At 43.5% G+C, this 20,714-nt stretch overlaps 1 non-coding gene across 1 annotated transcript; it reads left to right on the top strand.

Annotated features, from left to right (window-relative positions):
* Positions 1–2,342: 2,342 nt before the first annotated feature.
* LOC120693695 lies at positions 2,343–2,449 on the top strand. The gene has a single exon (XR_005683150.1). It is a non-coding gene; the product is annotated as a small nucleolar RNA R71 (small nucleolar RNA).
* Positions 2,450–20,714: the final 18,265 nt, after the last annotated feature.

The following is a 20,714-nucleotide window of genomic DNA, read 5'->3' as shown; positions in this document are numbered from 1 at the left end:
ACGAGCGTCATGCAAGTTGAGGTAGGGAGCGTCATCTTCGTTAATTTCCATGGCCTCGGCTTGCCGCATGGCTTGGGGTAGGCGTCGGTTCGGAAGTGTGAGAGCTCGACCCACCCTGAGAATGGGATGAGCTTCCACCCGTCATCTTCTTGAATGCGCTGAAAACCTTCCGCCCATGCCCTTCATGCTTGGACGAGAACGAACACGTACAACTCGAAACAGGTTATGTTAGTGAAACCGAAATGAACGTGCTTACCCATGAGTTGTTTCTCCTTGAATGTGAACTTTCTTGCAGCAAAGAAATGCGAGAGAGGTTTCTTGAAATCAAATTTGAGCAAAAATCCAATGAAAACCCAAGAGCAAAGTTTGAGAGAGTTTGAGAGAGAGTGAGTGAATGAGAGTTGAGTGTGAGAGCTCAACACCCACCCCTCGGTCTTTATTTAAAGAGCAAATGGTGGGGCACCGTTGAGAGGAGCTGGGCACAATGGCTAGTAGCTGTTGGCAAAAGCTGCCAGGCTCCAACGGTTAGGTGGGATTGGCCGACCCTAGGGTTCCGCCAGCCCCCTGTGGGCCCCTTGGCTGACAGCCATGGCTTAGGTGCTTCCCAATGGCTCTATGTTTGAAAACTTGGGTGCCAGGCCAAACTTTGTCTCGAAAGATGTTCAAATTTATTTTTCAAAGGATTTTAATGCTCAAAAAATATTTTTGGATTTTCATAAAAATAGAAAAAGGTGCTAGAAAAGATTCTAGCATGCAAGGGTGTTTCGAAAATTTAAATATGCAGTGGGAAAAATTCAAAAGTTGAGAAAAGAAAATTAGGCAGAAAATTAAATATGAGATACGTACCAATTTATCTTTGGCAAGGGCTCGTCGTTTTGAGTCTGACAAGCGGGACCTCTTCTTGCTTTGCTTACCATTGTTCATCCCATCTTGAAGAAGTAGACGAAGATGAACTCTCAACCTTACGCCACACCTTCTTCGATCTTCTACATTTGGGTCGTGTGGTCGTAGGTTCTTCAGGCTCGGGTTCTGGTGAACCCCAGAGCGCTTGCCCTCCGCTATCCTGCTGGATCAGGAAGTGCTGCTCCTCCCTGTGCATGAACCTGAAAAACATGTTTTCTTTTCCGGCGCAGAAGCGGATTTCTCCTCTTCCTACGTCGATCCTTGCCCTAGCGGCCCTCAGGAATAGTCGCCCAAAAATGAGCTCGACTCCGAGGTCGCCCTCTATATCCATTACCACAAAATTAGCAAGGATGAAGGAATCTCGCACACAGACTAGGATTTTCTATCCATTCAGGATATCGAATTGTATAATATGTGAGATGCAAGCACATATATGTTGTGGAGAGAGCAGGGTATTGAAGTTTTTCATACATTACCATGGGCATGATGTTCACGCTGGCACCCAGATCACAAAGTGCATGCTCATACTATTGGTCGTAAATTGAGCAGTTGATCATGGGGACCCCTGGGTCTTCTTGAACTGCCGCCACCCGGCAATCCCATGTATCGTTATTTGGTGGGTTGTACCTGACTGCATGGTTAGTGCGGGGAGCCCGCCGGGGAAGGTTGCCCCACCCGGTAGACACCATGTTTTCAGATTCAATGGAGATTCGAGTTGCCCCGGAATCTTCTCGGACTCAGCAGCAAGAATCGCAGCAGTGATTTGAACCATTTGCGTTTCTATCATTTTGTTGAAACTTAGTTGATTTTTTAGAGCAGAAGAAAGAGTTTCAACTTTTGTATTTATATTTTCCAAAATATTATCGTTGGCAGCAAGCTTTTTATTTAAAGATTCATTAATTTTGGCTTGGCCAACGACAAGATCTCTCAAGGAGGGTTGATTTGAATTGAATTTCTAACTGAAATTTGAGTTGAAATTTTTACCTCCTCCTTGGAATGGTGGGCGTGCTTGACCCCACCCTTGGCCTCCTTATGGATGGAACCCATTATTGTTGTTCACGTAGGCTGCATCTTCACGGGTCTCGGGGCAGTCATTCCCCGAGTGTCCACCGTCACCACAAACTTCACACGCTGAGTGCGAGCTCATGGCATGGACGGTAACGAACATCTGTTGTCTGTTCCCTTCATCGTGCTTCTTTAGTAGGAGGTCCATCTTTGAGGCGAGCAAGTCCGTCTCCTTGACGGTATGCATTCCGCCCATGGTTCAAGGTTGGGAATGCTCCTAGTTCCAACCCTGGTTGGAGACCATCTTTTCAATTAAGGCAGTAGCCTTGGCAATTGTGAGGTCCAGATAGGTTCCTCCAGCAGCAGCATCTAAGTGGGCTCTAGATGTAGTCGTTAGCCCATTGTAGAAGCTTTGGAGCACGAGCCACTCGTCCATCCCATGATGAGGACAGGCGAGTATGTACTCTTGAAATCTCTCCCAAGCTTCCGAGATGGATTCCATCCCTGTTTGCTAGAAACTTGAAATTCTTCTGTGCAGGGCATTTGTTTTGCCTAGTCGAAAGAACTTAGCGAGGATGCCGTGGAACATTTGTCCCGTGTTGAAAGGAATTGGGTGCACATAGCCTAAGAGGTGACCGTTGGATCCCTGTCTCCAACAACTCCAAAATTGTTACACCATAAGTGAACAAAGGTCAAAATACGTTTTCTACATGGGAAAGCTTGAAGTTGATAGCCAAAATTAACTTTTTTTATCCATTGCTCGAATAGAAAAACGGACACTGTGGTTGCGTAGAGCTCGACGAGTACATTCCGTTTGACTATTTACATGACGTGTTTGGAGTTCAGATCAACAAGTTATAGTTTTTTTAAAAACTGCTAGGTGGGCGGGCCCAGTGGCCCATGCTACAGTAATGACGTGCTACAGTTTCTGCTCTCAGCACGCTGTCAATCTGTGCAGTTTCTGTTCATGGCAGTTTTTCGTGATTTAGTTGATCTCAAAAAAAAATATTAAAACTTTACATGAGTTGGAGAAGACTTCAAGATCTTTCTGTGGCCGCAAAGAGCACCTCAATCGTATTTAATATGAGGGAGATACAAAAGTTTGAATCTGACTGTTTTTGGGTCTCGTAATTCTGGGCAGTGTCTGTTAACATGAAGTTTAGGAAATCTTAACAGCCGAATTGGACTTTCTGGTAGTTAAAAGAGTTGTATATTGTTTCACGAGATTTCCAAATTGGTAAAGTTCATATTCATATGAATTTTGGAGATTCAGTTACGACTGTTTTAGTAGGACTGTTCTGCAGGATCCGTCAGATTGTCAGATTAAGGTTCACCTCAAGTTTACCCCATGATTATTATTTTTCCTCCAATTTTGAATAACTAGAAAGTTGTAGGTCCTGAAATTTTCTTTCATGTGGAAAAATACCAGAATTTGTTTCCATCAGGATTTAAGTATACAAAAAGAATAAGCTGCAGTGCTGCTATTATGTCTAGTTTGGAGTGTTTGGTGTGAGGACGTTGGGTTCGGGCGTAGGATTGCCTTACTCAATGTATTTATTATGAAGTGTGTTTGTTTTGGTGCTAAGCTATATTTGTGAACAGGTGGTGTACCTTCGGACCGTGCTTAGCTCACGTTCTTTATCTTCGGTGAAGGCAAGTAAACGTAGTGTTGTGGTCTACTCGCTTTAACTTTGTTATTTGAATTGCCTCCACTTAATTTCAGTACCTCACATGAGTCATATGATCTGAAATTGATTTATATATATATATATTGAAGTATTATGTGATCCACTTATGGTTTCACTCTTGAAGTTCGAAACATGAAGTATATGAAGTTCATGCATTGCAATCTTGCATTTGTATCATCATGTTGTATATGCATATGAAGAAACCGTAGCCGGATTGGTGCGGTAAGTACCGGTACAGCAACACACATTGAGATATAGCAGTGTGGTTGCAGCCCTCACTTCTTTCCTTGGGATTTGTGGGTAGAAGAGAAGTCATGCATTGCATTGCACCATTTGCATATGCATTGAGGCATCTTTATGAAGCACTTGTTTATATATCTCTACCTGAAGTTACATTGTCTTTTTATGATACTTCCTTTTATCAAATTATTAATCTGATATTTAATTGAACTGTGATTTGAATAGCTTGGTTAAAGCAGTTTGCTTGCTGAGGTTCTTCCATAAACCTCATATGTTTTTCCCCCTCCGCAGGTTCATGAGTTGGTGGGTGCAGCGTTGGATGGGAGTAGCAGCACGTGTGCACACAGTTGTCTATTTTTGTTGAACAAATGATTATAATAAAATGTTTGGATGTGGAGACTTTGATGTTTTTTTAAATTCTCTCGTGTGGTTCGGTTTGTGAAATGTTTAAGTCTTTGTTAATCTATCTGAACAATTTAAGTTGCTTCCGCGTACTCTGTTTTATGTTTGTGTTGTCGTGTGGTAATTCTCTAGAGGATTATTCTATATTCTTCTGGGGGTTACAGTTGGTAATCAGAGCCCAGGTTATAGGTTCTAGGCTTAAGTTGTTATGCTAAAATTTGACTCACTTTAAAATTTGACACACTTGCACATCTAGGTTGGGGATGGATTTTCTTGTGGTCGCTTTTATGTGTTTTTTTTTGCATGGCTGGTTGTGTATTTATGCATTCAGTTGCTTGTATTGGACTTGTTGCTTGTTTGTGTTATTGATGGTTGTAGCTATGCCTCCTACTACGCGTAGGGGAGGTCGTCGATGTCGTGGTAGTGGCCTGTGAATGTGGACATGGCTGCAATGTTAGCAGAGATGCAAGCGATGCATGTAGAGTTAAATGCTCTTCGTCAGGCTCCTGAGTTGGGGGCTGCTGCTAATGGCCCTGTTCCTGTTGCTCCTAGTGGGGTGGCTACTGGTGGTGGAGAACCAGTAGTACCTCCGCAGCGTCCTTTGGAGTTGAGAGATTGGTGTGGCATGTCACTGGAGAAGTTTGCTGGTACTGGTGCTCCTATTGAGGCAGCAGATTGGCTATCAGCAGTTATTGACAAGCTAGAGTCCTTTCAGGTTCCTGCTTTAGATTGGGTATGTTATGCTCATCAGTTACTGAAGGGTGAGGCTCTTGTGTGGTAGAGGAATGTCCAGTTGTCTCGTCTTGCTGCTCGTGGTCCTATCACTTGGATAGAGTTTGATAGTCAGTTCGAGAGGAGGTTTTACCCTATTGCATTTGTTGATAAGATGAAGACTCAGCTTGAGAGGTGCCATCAGGGCAAGAGGACTGTGGCAGAGTATGAGATGGATTTCAAACAGATTGTGCGCTTTGTTCCTCATGTGGTGCATGATGAGTATGAGAAGGCAAGGATTTTTAGACAGGGTCTGAAGGCTTCTATTCGCCGAGTCTTGCGGGTTTTTGTTTTGGAGGACTTCCACTCAACAGTTGAGAGAGCTTTGGGTGTTGAGGTTCAGGATGATTACACTGAGGAGCTAAGAGGTGGAATTCAGTCTCAGGCCCAGAAGGATCAGAAGGGTCATTCTGGTGGCTCTAGTCAGAAGGACAAGCACCGTCGTCATCATCCTTATAGTGGTAGTTCATCTCAGTCTCGTGCTTCTGGAGGTGGTTCTAGAGATGGCTCTACCCAGTACCGAGCTACTGTCAGGCCAGGATTGGGACTAGTGTGCTTCCGATGTGGTGATGCCCACCGCCGCGCGGATTGTCGGTGGAATGGTCAGTTCTCGAGGTGTGGTAAAGATCACAAGGAGCTGGTATGTAGGAAGAATCCGAATAGCAAGATTATTTGGGAGCCATTATCTTCTTCCTCATCTGGACAGCATGGTACTGCACACATGATGACTGGAGTTTTTTTTTTGGCAGCAGCACAATCTGACGCAGTAGTTTCTACCTGCATCCTTTGTGCCGCAGTATTTACCTACGTCCTCTTCACAGCAGTTCTTACCGGCGCCTCTAGCAGCTCCGATGCTTGGTTCTTCACCAGCACCTGCACCCGGTGGTGCATATTGGCTCTCCCAGTCTCCTACTCCATCAGCTACTATGTGGACACCTACTCCAGCTGGGATTCCTAGGCGTCTACTTCTAGTGGTGTTCAGGGGGGATATACCATGCCCTCAACTGATGGCCGAGACCGTGGTGATGTGGTGACAGGTACTATCTCTGTCGATTCCTTTGATGCATATGTCTTATTTGATTCTGGAGCTAGCTTCTCATTTGTTTTGGAGGGTTTTGTGGTTCGCACTGGTATTTCTGTTCAGGAGATTAGTCAGGCAGTTACAGTCAGTTCTACTAAGGGACCTATCTCTAGTACCTTTGTTTGTCCTGGTTGTCGTATCTCCCTAGCAGATGAGGATTTTGTGGCTAATCTAGTAATTATCCCACTGGATATGTTTGATGTTATACTTGGGATGGACTGGCTTTCTCAGTATCAGGCTGTTATCTCTTGTTTCTGGAAGACAATCTCACTGCAGGCACCTTCAGGGCATGAGGTGGTCTTCCAGGGTAGTACGCCCAAGTTTTCTCTTGCACTGCTTTGCTACATGTTTCCTAGTCGCTGGTTGAGGATGTCAGGTCTTTTGTGGGCTATAACCGAGGTTCATGATGCTACCTTGAGCATTAAGGGTATTCCAGTTGTTTGTCGATATCCGGATGTTTTTCCTGTGGAACTTCCTAGTTTGTCTCTAGAAAGGGAGTCTATCTTTGAGATTAGGTTGGTCCCTAGGACTCAACCTATTTTTAGGTCGCCACATAAAATGGCACGTGTTGAGCAAGTTGAATTGAAGAAGAAGATTGATGAGCTTTTAGCAAAGGGATTTATTAGACCAAGTGTATTTCCTTGGGCAGCTCCTGTAATCTTTGTGGAGAAGAAGGATGGCACCAAGAGGTTGTCTGTTGATTATCGAGGGCTTAATCAGGTGACAATCAAGAATAAGTATCCTTTGCCTCGCATCGATGCTTTATTTGATCAATTGAAGGGTGCCAAGGTTTTCTCCAAGATTGATTTGCAGTCTGGTTATCACCAGTTGAGGATTAAGGAGGAGGACATTGAGAAGACAGCTTTTAGCACAAGGTATGGGCATTATGAATATGTGGTAATGTCTTTTGGTCTAACAAATGCTCCTGCTGTTTTCATGGAAGCTATGAACAGGATGTTGCACCCGTACTTGGATGTATTTGTGGTAGTGTTCATTGATGATATCTTGGTTTATTCAAAAACCGAGGAGGAGCATGAGGTGCATCTTAGTTTGGTCTTGGACAAGCTGAGGGAGTATAAATATTATGCCAAGCTGAAGAAATGTGCATTCTGGATTTCTAAGGTTGCTTTCCTAGGTCATGGTATTAATCAGCATGGTATTACTGTTGATCCGAAGAATGTTGCTTCTGTGGTGGACTGGCAGAGACCAACAACTGTTATAGGGGTTCGAAGTTTTCTTGGTCTTGCTAGATACTATCGTCGGTTTGTCCAGGATTTTTCCACCATTGCAAAGCCGATGACGAAGCTAACAATGAAGGGTGCTCCGTTTGTTTGGACTGACGATTGTGAGGCGAGCTTTCATACTCTGAAGGAGAAGTTGGTGAGTGCTCCTATTTTGGTGTTGCCAGAGAGTGGCAAGCATTTCACAGTGTACACGGATGCCTCCCGTGTCTGTCTTGGTTGTGTGCTCATGCAGGAGGGAAGGGTGATCTCTTATGCTTCCAGGCAGTTGAGAAAGCATGAGGAGAATTATCCTACACATGACATAGAGTTAGCAGCCGTGGTATTTGCATTGAAGATTTGGAGACATTATCTCTATGGTGAGTCGTGTGATATATTTACGATCATCAGAGTCTCAAGTATATTTTCATTCAGAAGGAGTTAAACTTGAGACAGAGGAGGTGGCTTGAGCTGATTAAGGATTATGATTTGACTATCCAGTATCATCCCGGCAAGGCAAATGTTGTTGCAGATGCGCTCAGTAGGATGGATGTTCCTAAGACTTGTATGCCTTTGATAGCTGACTTTGATCGTATGGGTATTTCTCTCTGCTATGCTGGTGTAGCCCGTGAGGAGACTCGGTTGTTGATTCAGTCACCGTTGTGTGAGCAGGTGCGAGTGGCACAATTGCAGGATCGCTTGCTTCAGGCTGTTCGCAAGCGTATTATGGTGGGGAGACCTCGCGAGTTTAGTATGGAGGAGGATGGCACTATTTTTCTTAGAGGTCGTCTTTGTGCACCACAGAAAGCTGCGGTAAAGATGGAGATTTTGAGGGAAGCTCATCGCAGTCCATATACAGTGCACTCTGGTGAGACAAAGATGTATCAGGATTTGAAGCAAAGCTTCTGGTGGAAGCGGATGAGGGTAGATATTGCTAAATATGTGGCTTCTTGTGGTATATGTCAGAAAGTGAAGGCTGAGTATCAAAGGCCAGCTGGATTGCTGAAACCATTGGAGATCCCCATGTGGAAATGGGAGAATATTACCATGGACTTTGTGGTTGGTTTACCTCGTTCCCCTAAGGGTAAGGATGCTATTTGGGTTGTAATTGATAGACTCATGAAGGTTGCCCATTTTATTCCCATGAAGACTACAAATTCTGCTTCAGATTTGGTTCCCTTGTATATCAAGGAAGTGGTAAGATTGCATGGCGTGCCTAAGTCTATTGTTTCTGATCGTGATTCCAAATTTGTATCTAATTTTTGGAAAAGCTTGCATAGTGCTTTGGGCACCGGATTGGATCTCAGCACTGCTTTTCACCCTCAGACGGATGGTCAGTCAGAGCGTACTATTGAGACATTAGAAGACTTGTTGCGATCCTGTGTCCTCTCTTGGAAGGGTAGTTGGGAAGATCACTTACCTCTGGCAGAGTTTGCTTATAATAACAGTTATCAGGCTAGTATCAAAATGGCTCCATATGAAGCATTGTATGGCTGCAGATGTATTTCCCCACTTTGTTGGGATGTCGTAGGTGAGAGGTCTTTGGTTGGTCCAGATTGGGTACAACAGACTCATGTTAAGGTAAGGGAGATCCGTCAGAACTTGTTGACCACTCAGAGTCATCAGAAGAGCTATGCAGATGTTAGACGGAGGGACTTAGAGTTCTCTATTGGTGATGAGGTTCTCCTCAAGGTGTCACCAACAAAAGGTGTTGTTCGTTTTGGCACTAGAGGAAAGCTCAGTTCGAGGTACATTGGACCTTACATGATTACCGCTCGAGTTGGAGCCTTGGCTTATCGTTTGCAGTTGCCTGAGTCGATGAGTGGTGTGCACCCTGTGTTCCATGTACCGATGCTGAGGAAGTATCTAAAGGATCCAGAGCAGAAGATGGATGTTGAGCCATTGATTATTCAGCAGGATTTGACTATGGAGTGTCACCCAGTGCGCATATTGGATTTTTCTGATCGTGTTATGCGGAATAGGACCATCAAGTATGTGAAGGTTCTATGGACTAATCAGTCAGAGCGGGAAGCCACATGGGAATTGGAGGCGCAGATGCGTGAGAAATACCCGGAGCTCTTCGAGCCTGGTAAGTAATTGGTTATTTATATGTGGTTTTTTATCCCAATCATGTGTTAGTGATGCTGAATTCGGGGACGAATTCCTTTAAGGAGGGAAGAATGTAACACCTTAAGTGAACAAAGGTCAAAATATGTTTTCTACATGGGAAAGCGTGAAGTTGATAGCCAAAATTAACATTTTTTATCCATTGCTCGAATGGAAAAACGGACACTGTGGTTGCGTAGAGCTCGACGAGTACATTCCGTTTGACTACTTACATGACGCGTTTGGAGTTCGGATAAAAAAGTTATAGTTTTTTAAAAACTACTAGGCGGGCGGGCCCAGTGGCCCATGCTACAGTAATGATGTGCTACAGTACATTCCCCCTCATAACCCTAGGCTGTCGCCCCTTCCCCTACCTGCGCCGCAATCTTTTGTCATGGATCAAGGACAGAGAGGGGAGAGGGAGAGGAAGAGAAGAGAAGAGAAGGGGGATTAGGGCACGCCGCCGTCCATCGTCGCTGTTCCTCTCCAAAAACCGGTTGGATTTCCTCTCCTCTTTTCGTTTTTCCCCATCTCCATGGCTTCTCCTTGCTGTTCATGGTGGTGCCGTCTTGTGTGGTGTAGCGCAGCGAGGTTGGATGCAAGGAACAAGGGGGAACGGAGTGGAATCGCCATAGTTGTCATCGACATCGCCGTCGCCTTTGAACTTTTCAAGGGGAAACCATAGGTGAGACATGCCCCTGCTGTAGAACTTGTTTCCCTCCTGGTTTTAGAAGTTTTTAGCTCTTGGGAATAGCGGTATTAGTCGCCGTTCAGACTAGGGTGAAGGGTTAACCCTCGTCGCTGTTCTCAGCACGCTGTTAATCTGTGCAGTTTCTGTTCGTGGCAGTTTTTTGTGATTTAGTTGATCTCAAAAAAATATTAAACCTTTACATGAGTTGGAGAAGACTTCAAGATCTTTCCGTGGCCGCAAAGAGCACCTCAATCGTATTTAATATGAGGGAGATACAAAAGTTTGAATCTGACTGTTTTTCAGTCTCGTAATTCTGGGCAGTGTCTGTTAACATGAAGTTTAGGAAATCTTAACGGCCGAATTGGACTTTCTGGTAGTTAAAATAGTTGTATATTGTTTCACAAGATTTCCAAATTGGTAAAGTTCATATTCATATGAATTTTGGTGCTTCAGTTATGACTGTTTTAGTAGGACTGTTCTGCAGGATCCGTCAGATTGTCAGATTAAGGTTCACCTCAAGTTTACCCCATGATTATGATTTTTCATCCAATTTCGGATAACTAGAAAGTTGTAGGTCCTGAAATTTTCTTTCATGTGGAAAAATACCAGAATTGTTTTCCATCAGGATTTAAGTATACAAAAAGAATAAGCTGTAGTGTTGCTGTTATGTCTAGTTTGGAGTGTTTGGTGTGAGGACGTTGGGTTCGGGCGTAGGATTGCCTTACTCGATGCATTTATTATGAAATGTGTTTGTTTTGGTGCTGAGCTATGTTTGTAAACAGGTGGTGCACCTTCGGACCGTGCTTAGCTCACGTTCTTGATCTTCGGTGAAGGCAAGTAAACGTAGCGTTGTGGTCTACTCGCTTTAACTTTGTTATTTGAATCGCCTCCACTTAATTTCATTACCTCACATGAGTCATATGATCTGAAATTGATTTATATATATATATATATATTTGAAGTATTATGTGATCCACTTATGGCTTCACTCTTGAAGTTCGAATCATGAAGTATATGAAGTTCATGCATTGCAATCTTGCATTTGTATCATCATGTTGTATGTGCATATGAAGAAACCGTAGCCGGATTGGTGCGGTAAGTACCGGTACAGCAACACACATTGAGATATAGCAGTGTGGTTGCAGCCCTCACTTCCTTCCTTGGGATTTGTGGGTAGAAGTGAAGTCATGCATTGCATTGCACCATTTGCATATGCATTGAGGCATCTTTTATGAAGCACTTGTTTATATATGTCTACCTGAAGTTACATTGTCTTTTTATGATAGTTCCTTTTATCAAATTATTAATCTGATGTTTAATCGAACTGTGATTTGAATAGCATGGTTAAAATAGTTTGTTTGCTGAGGTTTTTTCATAAACCTCATATGTTTTTCCCCCGCCGCAGGTTCATGAGTTGGTGGGTGCAGCGTTGGATGGGAGTAGCAGCACGTGTGCACACAGTTGTCTATTTTTGTTGAACAAATGATTATAATAAAATGTTTGGATGTGGAGACTTTGATGTTGTTTTAAATTCTCTCGTGTGGTTCGGTTTTTGAAATGTTTAAGTCTTTGTTAATCTATTTGAACGATTTATGTTTCTTCCACGTACTCTATTTTATATTTATGTTGTCATGTGGTAATTCTCCAGAGGATTATTCTGTATTCTTCTGGGGTGTTACAAAAATGGCCGGTGTGAGGCGCTTATATAGGCCATCAACTCAGATTAGCTGTTGAGTAGCTGTTATCCCTTTTTCTGCATAGGCGTCGGATCATCCGGTCACACTGCACCTGAATAATGATCATTGAGTCTGACGGCTAACGTGGAGGCCATCGGATCTTCCGAAGCATTGCTCCGACGGTGGCGTCAGATCTTCCGGTGCTGAAGACTTCCATCTTCTATTTGCTGAAATGCTAACATCATTGCTCCGACGCTTTAGTCCGACGTGGCATCGGATTATCCGGTGCTGAAGGCCTTTTCTGCTGCGCCCTTGACATGCTCTCTGGACGTTAATCGGACGCTACTTGCATGCACTCGTCGGATCATCTGGTCTCGCTTGGATTTTTCAGCTGAGATCAGAACCTGTCAGAATTGGTCCGGTCCTAATGGGTCGGATAAGGGAGGGGACGTCGGTTGATCCGACGGTCCGTCGGATAATCCAGTGGTACTGAAAAATCTACTTCCTTCTTGCATTTGTCCAACTCATCTCCGCTTTTTCCCTACGACTTGAGTGTCTCGATGATGGTTTGGACGTCTCGACGGTGAATTGGACATCTCGGATATGGTTTAGACTCCATCCAAGGGACCTAAAAAATCCTACAAATATAATCTCGCAAACCTATTAGTCCCATTGAATGCAATGTCACTTGATCACCAAAATCACTCGAAATATCCAAAATGGGGCCATGTTCGTTGCATACTCCCCCTTTTTGGTGATTGATGACAACACAATCAAAGCAAGCATAAATTTGCAAAAATTGACACAAATTGAAGCACTTACACTTGCTTGGATGCTTACCACCATCCAATGTCGGCTTGGCCTCCCCCCGAATCCATGATTTCCCTTTGCTTCTCTGCTACTTCTCCCTCAAATTATTATTTGATCCACTTGGCATTTATCTCTCTTTGGAAGACATTCCTCCCCCTTTGGGAGATACTTGCTTTGATCCACATTTCTCCCCCTTTTGAGTCAAATCACCTAAAAAGGCCTGGCAAGATAGCTCATAAGAAAAAGTTAGTAGGCTAGGGAGTTAGTTCCATGAATCATGATCCAATGGTATGATATCAATGGAGATATCAATTGAGCAATAACTAAGGTGGATCACAAAACATGAATCTTGCATGATATGAGCTAAGCTTTCCACAAGTGTGTGCACAAAATGATAATGTGAAAATCAAGTGCACAACTAGATGGTTGAACAAAAAAGCTTATACCATATCATGCACGGAGGTAGCTCTAAAAGATTAGGAAATGACAATGATTCCATTTGAAAAAGTTTAGAACCTTGCATACCTCCAGGGGTTGTAGTTACCTTGCATGTACCAATTGAAAGTGACTTGTGCTAAAAGATACCAATTGATTTTAGATACCAATTGAAGGTCTTTGAAGTGACGAACACTTGGTATTCCAAGTTGGGCAAATGTATGAGCACATAGCCTATGAACTTAGATATGGAAATTTAAGTTCAATAGAGAATGACTCAATATGTATGAAAGCACAAAATTTATGTAATCACTCTTATAGAGTTATTTGTTCACATTGAGAATGAATAACATTCTCTTAGAGTGTTAACTCCGGAAAGAGACTACAAAAGATAAACTTGCAAACATGTTAGTCTCCAAAATCACAAACCATAGGATGAACTCCCCCTAAATGTGTGGATTTAGTATTTGAATCACCAACAAATGTATGCACATTGTTTATGAGAAAAAAAGGAAGTTTAACCTATAGCTCGTGTTCATGGTACAAAAATGAAATACTTACCTCATGAAGTCCAAGTACCATGAAAGGGTAACCACATGTAGCTTTCTACACACTTATCAAACCACGTAGGTTGCTCATGGGTTAGAGCAAGACATAAACAACCCACCATATATAGCACTAGGAAATGCAATGTATGCAAACATTCTAGCAAAATACATGATGCTTGAATTGAAATTTAGCTACCATTACCTCATGGGGACTTGGGCACCAAATGTCCAAGTTGTGAGCTTAGCTTCTTTAACTTGAATCTTCTCATCATCTTGTAAGCTAAGCCTCCAAATCCCCTAAAGCCGATCCTTGGACTTCAAGTATCTTTTGGAACCCACACCATTTGAGGCCCCTTCATGTTGATGATGACTTCCTTGGGCACCCAAATGGAGCGGTTCCAACTCCTTTCCTTCTTCCCAATTTTGTGAGCAACCACCTTGACATTGCTCTTCTTCTTGATCACATAGGTGGTGCTTTTGCTTTTGTTCTTGCGGTTGGGCTTGGTGTAGATGAGAACACTCTTGATAGTGATCTTCTTCTTGTTCTTCTCATCCGGAATTTTCTCCTTTGGTTGAGAGCACTTGTTGGACTTGTAGCCTTCTTGATGGCACTTGAAGCATGTCACGGTGGACTCCTTCTCAAGCTTCTTCACCATGTCTTCACAGTTATCTTGAGAAGATTGGACAATTCTCTTGCCCTTCCATCTTGCCAAGTCCTTCATGAGCCTTTCCACTTCTTGCTTGAGCTCATCATTCTCCTTGGTAATGAAATCATCACATGATTCTACAACAATATTCTCATATCATTTCTCATTGCAAGGGTTAGAGCAAGATTCATCAATTAAATCAATGCAAGAAGTTGAAGCATCTTCCTTAGATATTGGAATTGCACACGGGATAGATTTCCTGATTTCTAAATAGTCATTAGTTTCATTTTTAATGCTCTCAATTTTTAATTTGACCTCTTCATGCTCCTTACTAAGCAATTGGAATTTGCATAACAAATTATCATAGTTTTTAGCAAGGGTAGCAATAAGATCATTGAGAGCATCACATTTTTTTGATTGTTTTTTAATGACTTTGTCGTTCTCATGAACCAAGTCAAGAAGTTCTTCAATGGAAGGAGAGTTGAAGTCATCATTACTTACATTGCTTTTCATACCTTGGGCCATAAGGCAAATATTGGATGATGAAGCCGCGCCCATGTTGATGCGGGTGGTGAATCTCTTGGTTGACTCATCGCTTGAGCTTGATTCTTCACCACCACTTGTCCATTCGCTAAGAATGATGAGGGCTTCTTGATCTTCTCATCCTTCATGAGTTGATGGTGAGGCCCATCCTTGAGGAAGACAATGTACCCAATCAAATTGATCTTCTTCAAGTTTTTGTTCATGATTTTTACTTGCTTGTAAAGCTTGGGGGCATAACTCTTTCTTCATCACTTGAGGAGCATTGGCTTTCATTTTCCTCTTCCTCTTCACTTGAGCTTCTTTTGATTGCCATCTTCTTCTATAACTTTTCTTGTTTGCTTGTAAGAGCACTATGTGTTGGTGAAGAAAGTGGAGCTCTTGGCTTGATGTCATTGCGAAGCTCATGGGAGGTCACCTTGTTGAGGACTTGATTTGGTGTCATTGTCGAGAGCTCTTTCTCGTAGAGAATAGTTGTCACCAAATCATAGTCCGGCCTTCGAAGAAAGTGGAGCATCTTGCGAATGAGTTCGTTTTCTTTATTATTCTTGACAACTAGGAAAATAATCTCATTCACAAGAACATTCAATCGTGAGTACATAGCTTCGGCATTTTCATGATCAAGTTGCTTGAAGCTATTTATTCTATCAATAAGAACATGATATCTTTCGTTTGCCACATCCATTGTGTCCTCATGCTTCTCAATGATAGTCTTCCATAGCTCTTTAGCATTCTCACATGCAAACACACGATTGAATATTTTGTCATCAAGAGAACTTAAGATTACACATTTTGCAATAGCATAAAATAATTTCTCTTGTTGACCATTGTTTTTTATGCCCTCACAAGTTACTCTCCAAACATTTTGTCCCTTAACTTGGAGATGGGATTGCATTAAAATCTTCCATCGTTGGAAGCCCGTGTCATCGAAACGTGGAGGAGGTCCTAAAGAATCCATCCCTTCCCCGATGAGCTAACTCACTAGATGGTGAAGCCTAATACCGATCCTATGAACCAATAACACAAATTGACAATGGAATTGGCTTCCTTTGTGAGAGAAGTGAGTCCCGGCTCTGATACCACTTGAAAGGAATCGGGTGCTCGTAGACTAAGAGGAGGAGGGGGGTGAATTAGACAAACTAAAAACCTTGACCTCAAGCTCCAACTAGTTTGCATATAAAATAAACTAAGTCGTACTATCTATATGTGCAACAAGTGTTCTTTTAATGTGAAAACCCTCGTCCCAAAAGGATTATGCAACCTATAGCCAATCCTATCAAGATACTACTCTAGGAAGGTATAAGGCAAACAAGGATTGCAATAAGTAAATGCAGAAGCTTAAAGGAGGGGTGAGAGGAAGCAAACTCTTTGTCACAAGGATTTATCCCGTGGTTCGGTTAGCCACAAAGGCACACCTACATCCACGTTGTTGAAGCACTCACAAAGAGTATTACTTCTGGCAATCAAGTCTCTTCCGTGAACACAATCATGGTCACCTTGATCCCTCTTTCCACTAAGGAGCTTCACCAAGGGTGGGGGTCTCCACGTCCCCCGCACAAAGATGTCGTTACCGCTCCACACCAAGCTGGAGGGTCGAACACGTTGCCGGTGAGCCACCAAGACTCCAAGGGGCTGGCACACCGAATACAAGAGGTGGTTCTCTCCTAGAACCAAGGCACAAGGCACACAACCTTGCTTACTCACTCACTCAAGAGCTAATCTAGCCCTAACACTCACAAAGCATGTGCTAAAACTAAGGATGTGATCAATTTGCTCTTTGGTTGGCTTGGAGGTGTTCTTGGATGTGTATGGGACTTTTCAGGTCTCCAGCAACTCCAAAATGGCCGGGGTCAGGCACTTATATAGGCCATCAACTCAGATTATCCATTGAGTAGTCGTTATCCCTTTTCCTGTATAGGCATTGGATCTTCCGATGATGGGGCATTGGATCATCCGGTCACATGCACCTAAATAATGACTGTTGAGTATGACGACTGACGGGGAGGCCGTCGGTTCTTCCAACGCATTGCTCCGACAGTGGCATCGGATCATCCGGTGCTAAAGACTTCCATATTCTTCTGCTGAAATGCTAATGTCATTGCTGCATCATCCGACGTTAATCCGACGCTTAGTCCAACGATACTTGCATGCACTCGTCGGATCATCCAGTCTCACTTGGATTTTTCAGCTGAGATCAGAACTTGTCAGAATTGGTCTGGTCCTAACGGGTCAGATAGTCCGACCGGGGGGTCGTCGGTTGATCCGACGGTCCGTCGGATAATCCGGTGGTACTGAAAAATCTGCTTCCTTCTTGCATTTGTCCAACTCAACGTAGCAGTCATTTGGACACTTCAAAATATATTATATCTCCGTTTTTTCCCTGCGACTTGAGTGTCTCGACGGTAAATTGGACGTCTCGGATATGGTTTGGACTCCATCCAATGGATCTAAAAAATCCTACAAATATAATCTCGCAAACCTATTAGTCTCATTGATTGCGTTGTCACTTGATCACCAAAATCACTTGAAATGGACTAAATGGGGCCATGTTCATTACACATGTGCTGACGTCTTCCTTGTTCTGGTAAAACCACTATTTCACCTTCCCCAATAGGGAGAAAGGAAATAGACGAAGTCTGATAGCGTCAGCGGTAACGCCCCGTATGGTTACGGTCTTGCAGAGCTCTAGAAAGTTCTGAAGGTGGGCATTGGCGTCCTCGTTGGGCTTGCCACAAAATGGGCTAACCTACACCATATTGATGAGGCTAGACTTCAGCTCGAAATTCACATCCCCAACATCAATGTTGGGTCCAGTCGCCACATTGGCAGCTGAGGGGACGGAGAAGTCGCAAAGAGTCTTCTCAGCCATGGGTTCGATTTTTGTTGATGGTGCTTGAAGAGCTAGGTTGCTTGTCGACAACGAGACTTGAGGAGGGACGACGCGAGGTCGGACCCTTCTCACAAGTTTCTCGGGATTTTCAACGAAGTTGGTTGGCAAGGAGAAACCAGACATACACTACCATGTTTTCATCCAATCAGGAGAAAACAAAAATCAATATTAGCCTGTATAAGCAGTAGCTACCTCTTATTCACATTGTCATATTTATGCATTAGTAAAACTTTTACACCTGTGCCATCCCCAGCAATGGCGCCAGAAATGCTTGTTGGCATTTCTTAACGTTGCTATTTGGAGGGGTTAGTTCCCAACAACGGCGCCAGAAATGCCGGCGGGCGTTCCATAGCATAATCACTATGAACGAGTTAGGTCCATAGCAATGACGCATAGCAACGACGCCATGAAACGTTGTGCGGTATGTCTTAACGATTACAGAAGGATCCGCAAGCGCACGGATATACCATTGTAGCATTTCACCCGGAAGTATTCAGGGTATCTTTATTTATATTTTCCCATGGGATGGCGTGGTGTGTAAAGGTGTTTACTAGATACATAACCATAATAGTATGAGATAAGGTGCAGACTGCTGATTATACAGGGGTAAGTGATAATAAATGATAATCAAGGGTAATGTGACACACACAGATCAGTCAATTCTCATGAATAAAGAATAAACGAATACACCTAAGGTTAGTGGGAGCATAGGCAAACAAGATCCTAGTATACTATTCATGTAGCAAACAGTTATGTTAGTCACATGCTTAGAGCTGCAAGTGCTGGGAAATTAGGGACATTGGGGAGGATGACCTGCACTGGAGAACATCTAGTCCCGTTTCATCTTTGCATGAACTCCTACACGATACCTGAACTTCGGGGAGTACGCTAACTAAGAAGCACCTTCCCGGCGGACCGACGGGGCTGTCACCACCCGCGGTATACCCCAGTCAAACCATGGAGCTCCGTCATATCTGAGGGATACCGCATACCCGGGCACCATGCCCACATATGAGGTCCCTACCTTAACGCCCCCGGGTCCCCCACCCTTCGAATGGACAGGTAAGACGCTAAGGCAAGCCCGAAAGCACAACGAACCGATATCCTTACCTAGATCAGCTGGTCTAAGAAAGCAGCTAATATAACTTGATGAAGAACTGATCATGGCAAAGCAAGCTAAGAACATAGCAAGATAACCATGAACGAACTCTAAATGAATAGCATAACGACAGTCGGAATACAAAGCCATACCAGAGGCCGAGGATTGCTCACCGATCCCAAGACGACTGGTGTAACACCCGGTTTATAAAAGGACATAAACCGATATTGCACTAGCATGGTTTGCTAAGAAAATGAAGTACTAGCCTAGCTCCACTACCCTAAGGAGTACAAGTCACAAGAGAATGTGAGAGAGAGGCTTCTCAAGTGGTGTGTGTTGAGTGGGAGATGAGAGGCCCCTTTTATAGCTTATATAGGTCGGTTCCTGCCATCTCCTCATATGGAAACATGCTCAACTGACCTTGGGAGGATAAGATCAGTGTTCCCGCCAAAATGCACCTGGATGGGATTCAAGGGGGTTCGGCCGAACCCATGGGTCGGCCGACCCCACCCTGCCGCCTCTCGCCACCGCCTTCCTCTGGTTCACTGCCTGGTCGGTCCTTGTGTCAGGTAGTCGGTGCCGGGGCTTGGATGGTAGGTTTGGTCTATCAGGTGGGCCTCTTTTGGTTGTGTAATGCAGGACGCGATCTTCTGCGACTTCCTCTGTGTATTCTTTGTGTTTTCTTCTTATTCCAGACTTGTACTCCTGAAAAGATAAATTTTCCAAAACAACTGTGGAGCTAGGTTAGTGATACAAATATATAAGTAAGAGATATGGTTTTCCTTCTTTTGTGAGTATAGTTGACAGACAGATTTTGCACTTAAGGACTGTCAAAACATAGTTGCATAGATATGACCAAGACAAGATACATCTTTGCTCTTGGTTGATTAAGCTTACTGGAACCTTAAGTAAGTTTTTAGAAGCTTTGTTGGTGCATGTATCTGTGCTCATTGGTGTCAAGCAGAAGCGAGTCGTACCAACATGCGTGGCACGACACATTGTTGCAAATTTTGCCAGGACCTATTTTGTGACTCACTGAAGAGTCACGCCACTTGTGGCTCACAACCAGATTGAACCCAAGCAAACTATGAATGAACTTGTCGCACCATCTGACATGGCGCGACTATTTACTCTGTCGCGCCATGAGGCATGGCGTGACTAGTCCCAGCAAAATTTGTCCCCGTGCAATCTGATCTTCATCAACCCTTGGTGCGACTACTTCATCAAGGAGTTTCTCCAAGCTGTGTCGGCGGCCAGATTGTCCTTAGGCAAAATCTGCTCCAACTTGTTACTTTGTCAGGGCAACCATTCCCAAGGATGAAATAGTCAACAATACAAATTAAAAGGCGATGGTTTATGAAAGAACTAAGTTAACATTACAATAGTGCATGATAAATTCAACTTCAGATTATAATAGTTCATAATGGCGTAGAATAAGTGGCAATAGTTCAAATTAAAATAGTCAAGTAGTCTACCAAAAGATGCTCTTATAATCATCCAACAGGTCCACCTTGTTGAAATTGCCATCACCCCACCTCGTCATCATAATTGCTGCTGTCAATGGCGACCCTACCTTTCCTTTATCGTCCATAGCGAATCCCTTCTCTTTCTTGTCAACTTTGGCAGTGTGTATAGGCAAGTCACCAACTAGTGCCTGCATTGCCTCCATCTGAGCCTCCCTTGCAATCACCTTGATGCCCATCTTCAGAGTCATCTTAGCTTCACCTATGACACCCTGAGGGGCCTCAACATCACATACATAAACTTGCATGTCACCTATGACACTGTCCAAGCCTTTCCATATTTTACCCGGTAATTTGTAAAATCATAAATAGCTTCAATAGCTTGTTCGGTTGGACTATAGTGGCTGGGCTTGTGATTGATTTCACAATGTAGCTACAGTAGCTTTGTGCGACAACGGTCACAAGCTGGCCCTATGCAAAGGTCATCTGCTAGCCAAAG

The sequence above is a fragment of the Panicum virgatum genome, chromosome 9N (genome assembly GCF_016808335.1).
Source record: "Panicum virgatum strain AP13 chromosome 9N, P.virgatum_v5, whole genome shotgun sequence".
Classification (NCBI taxonomy): Eukaryota; Viridiplantae; Streptophyta; class Magnoliopsida; order Poales; family Poaceae; genus Panicum; species Panicum virgatum.
Note: the sequence above shows the minus strand (reverse complement) of the source record. Positions and strands in the feature narration are given on the sequence as shown.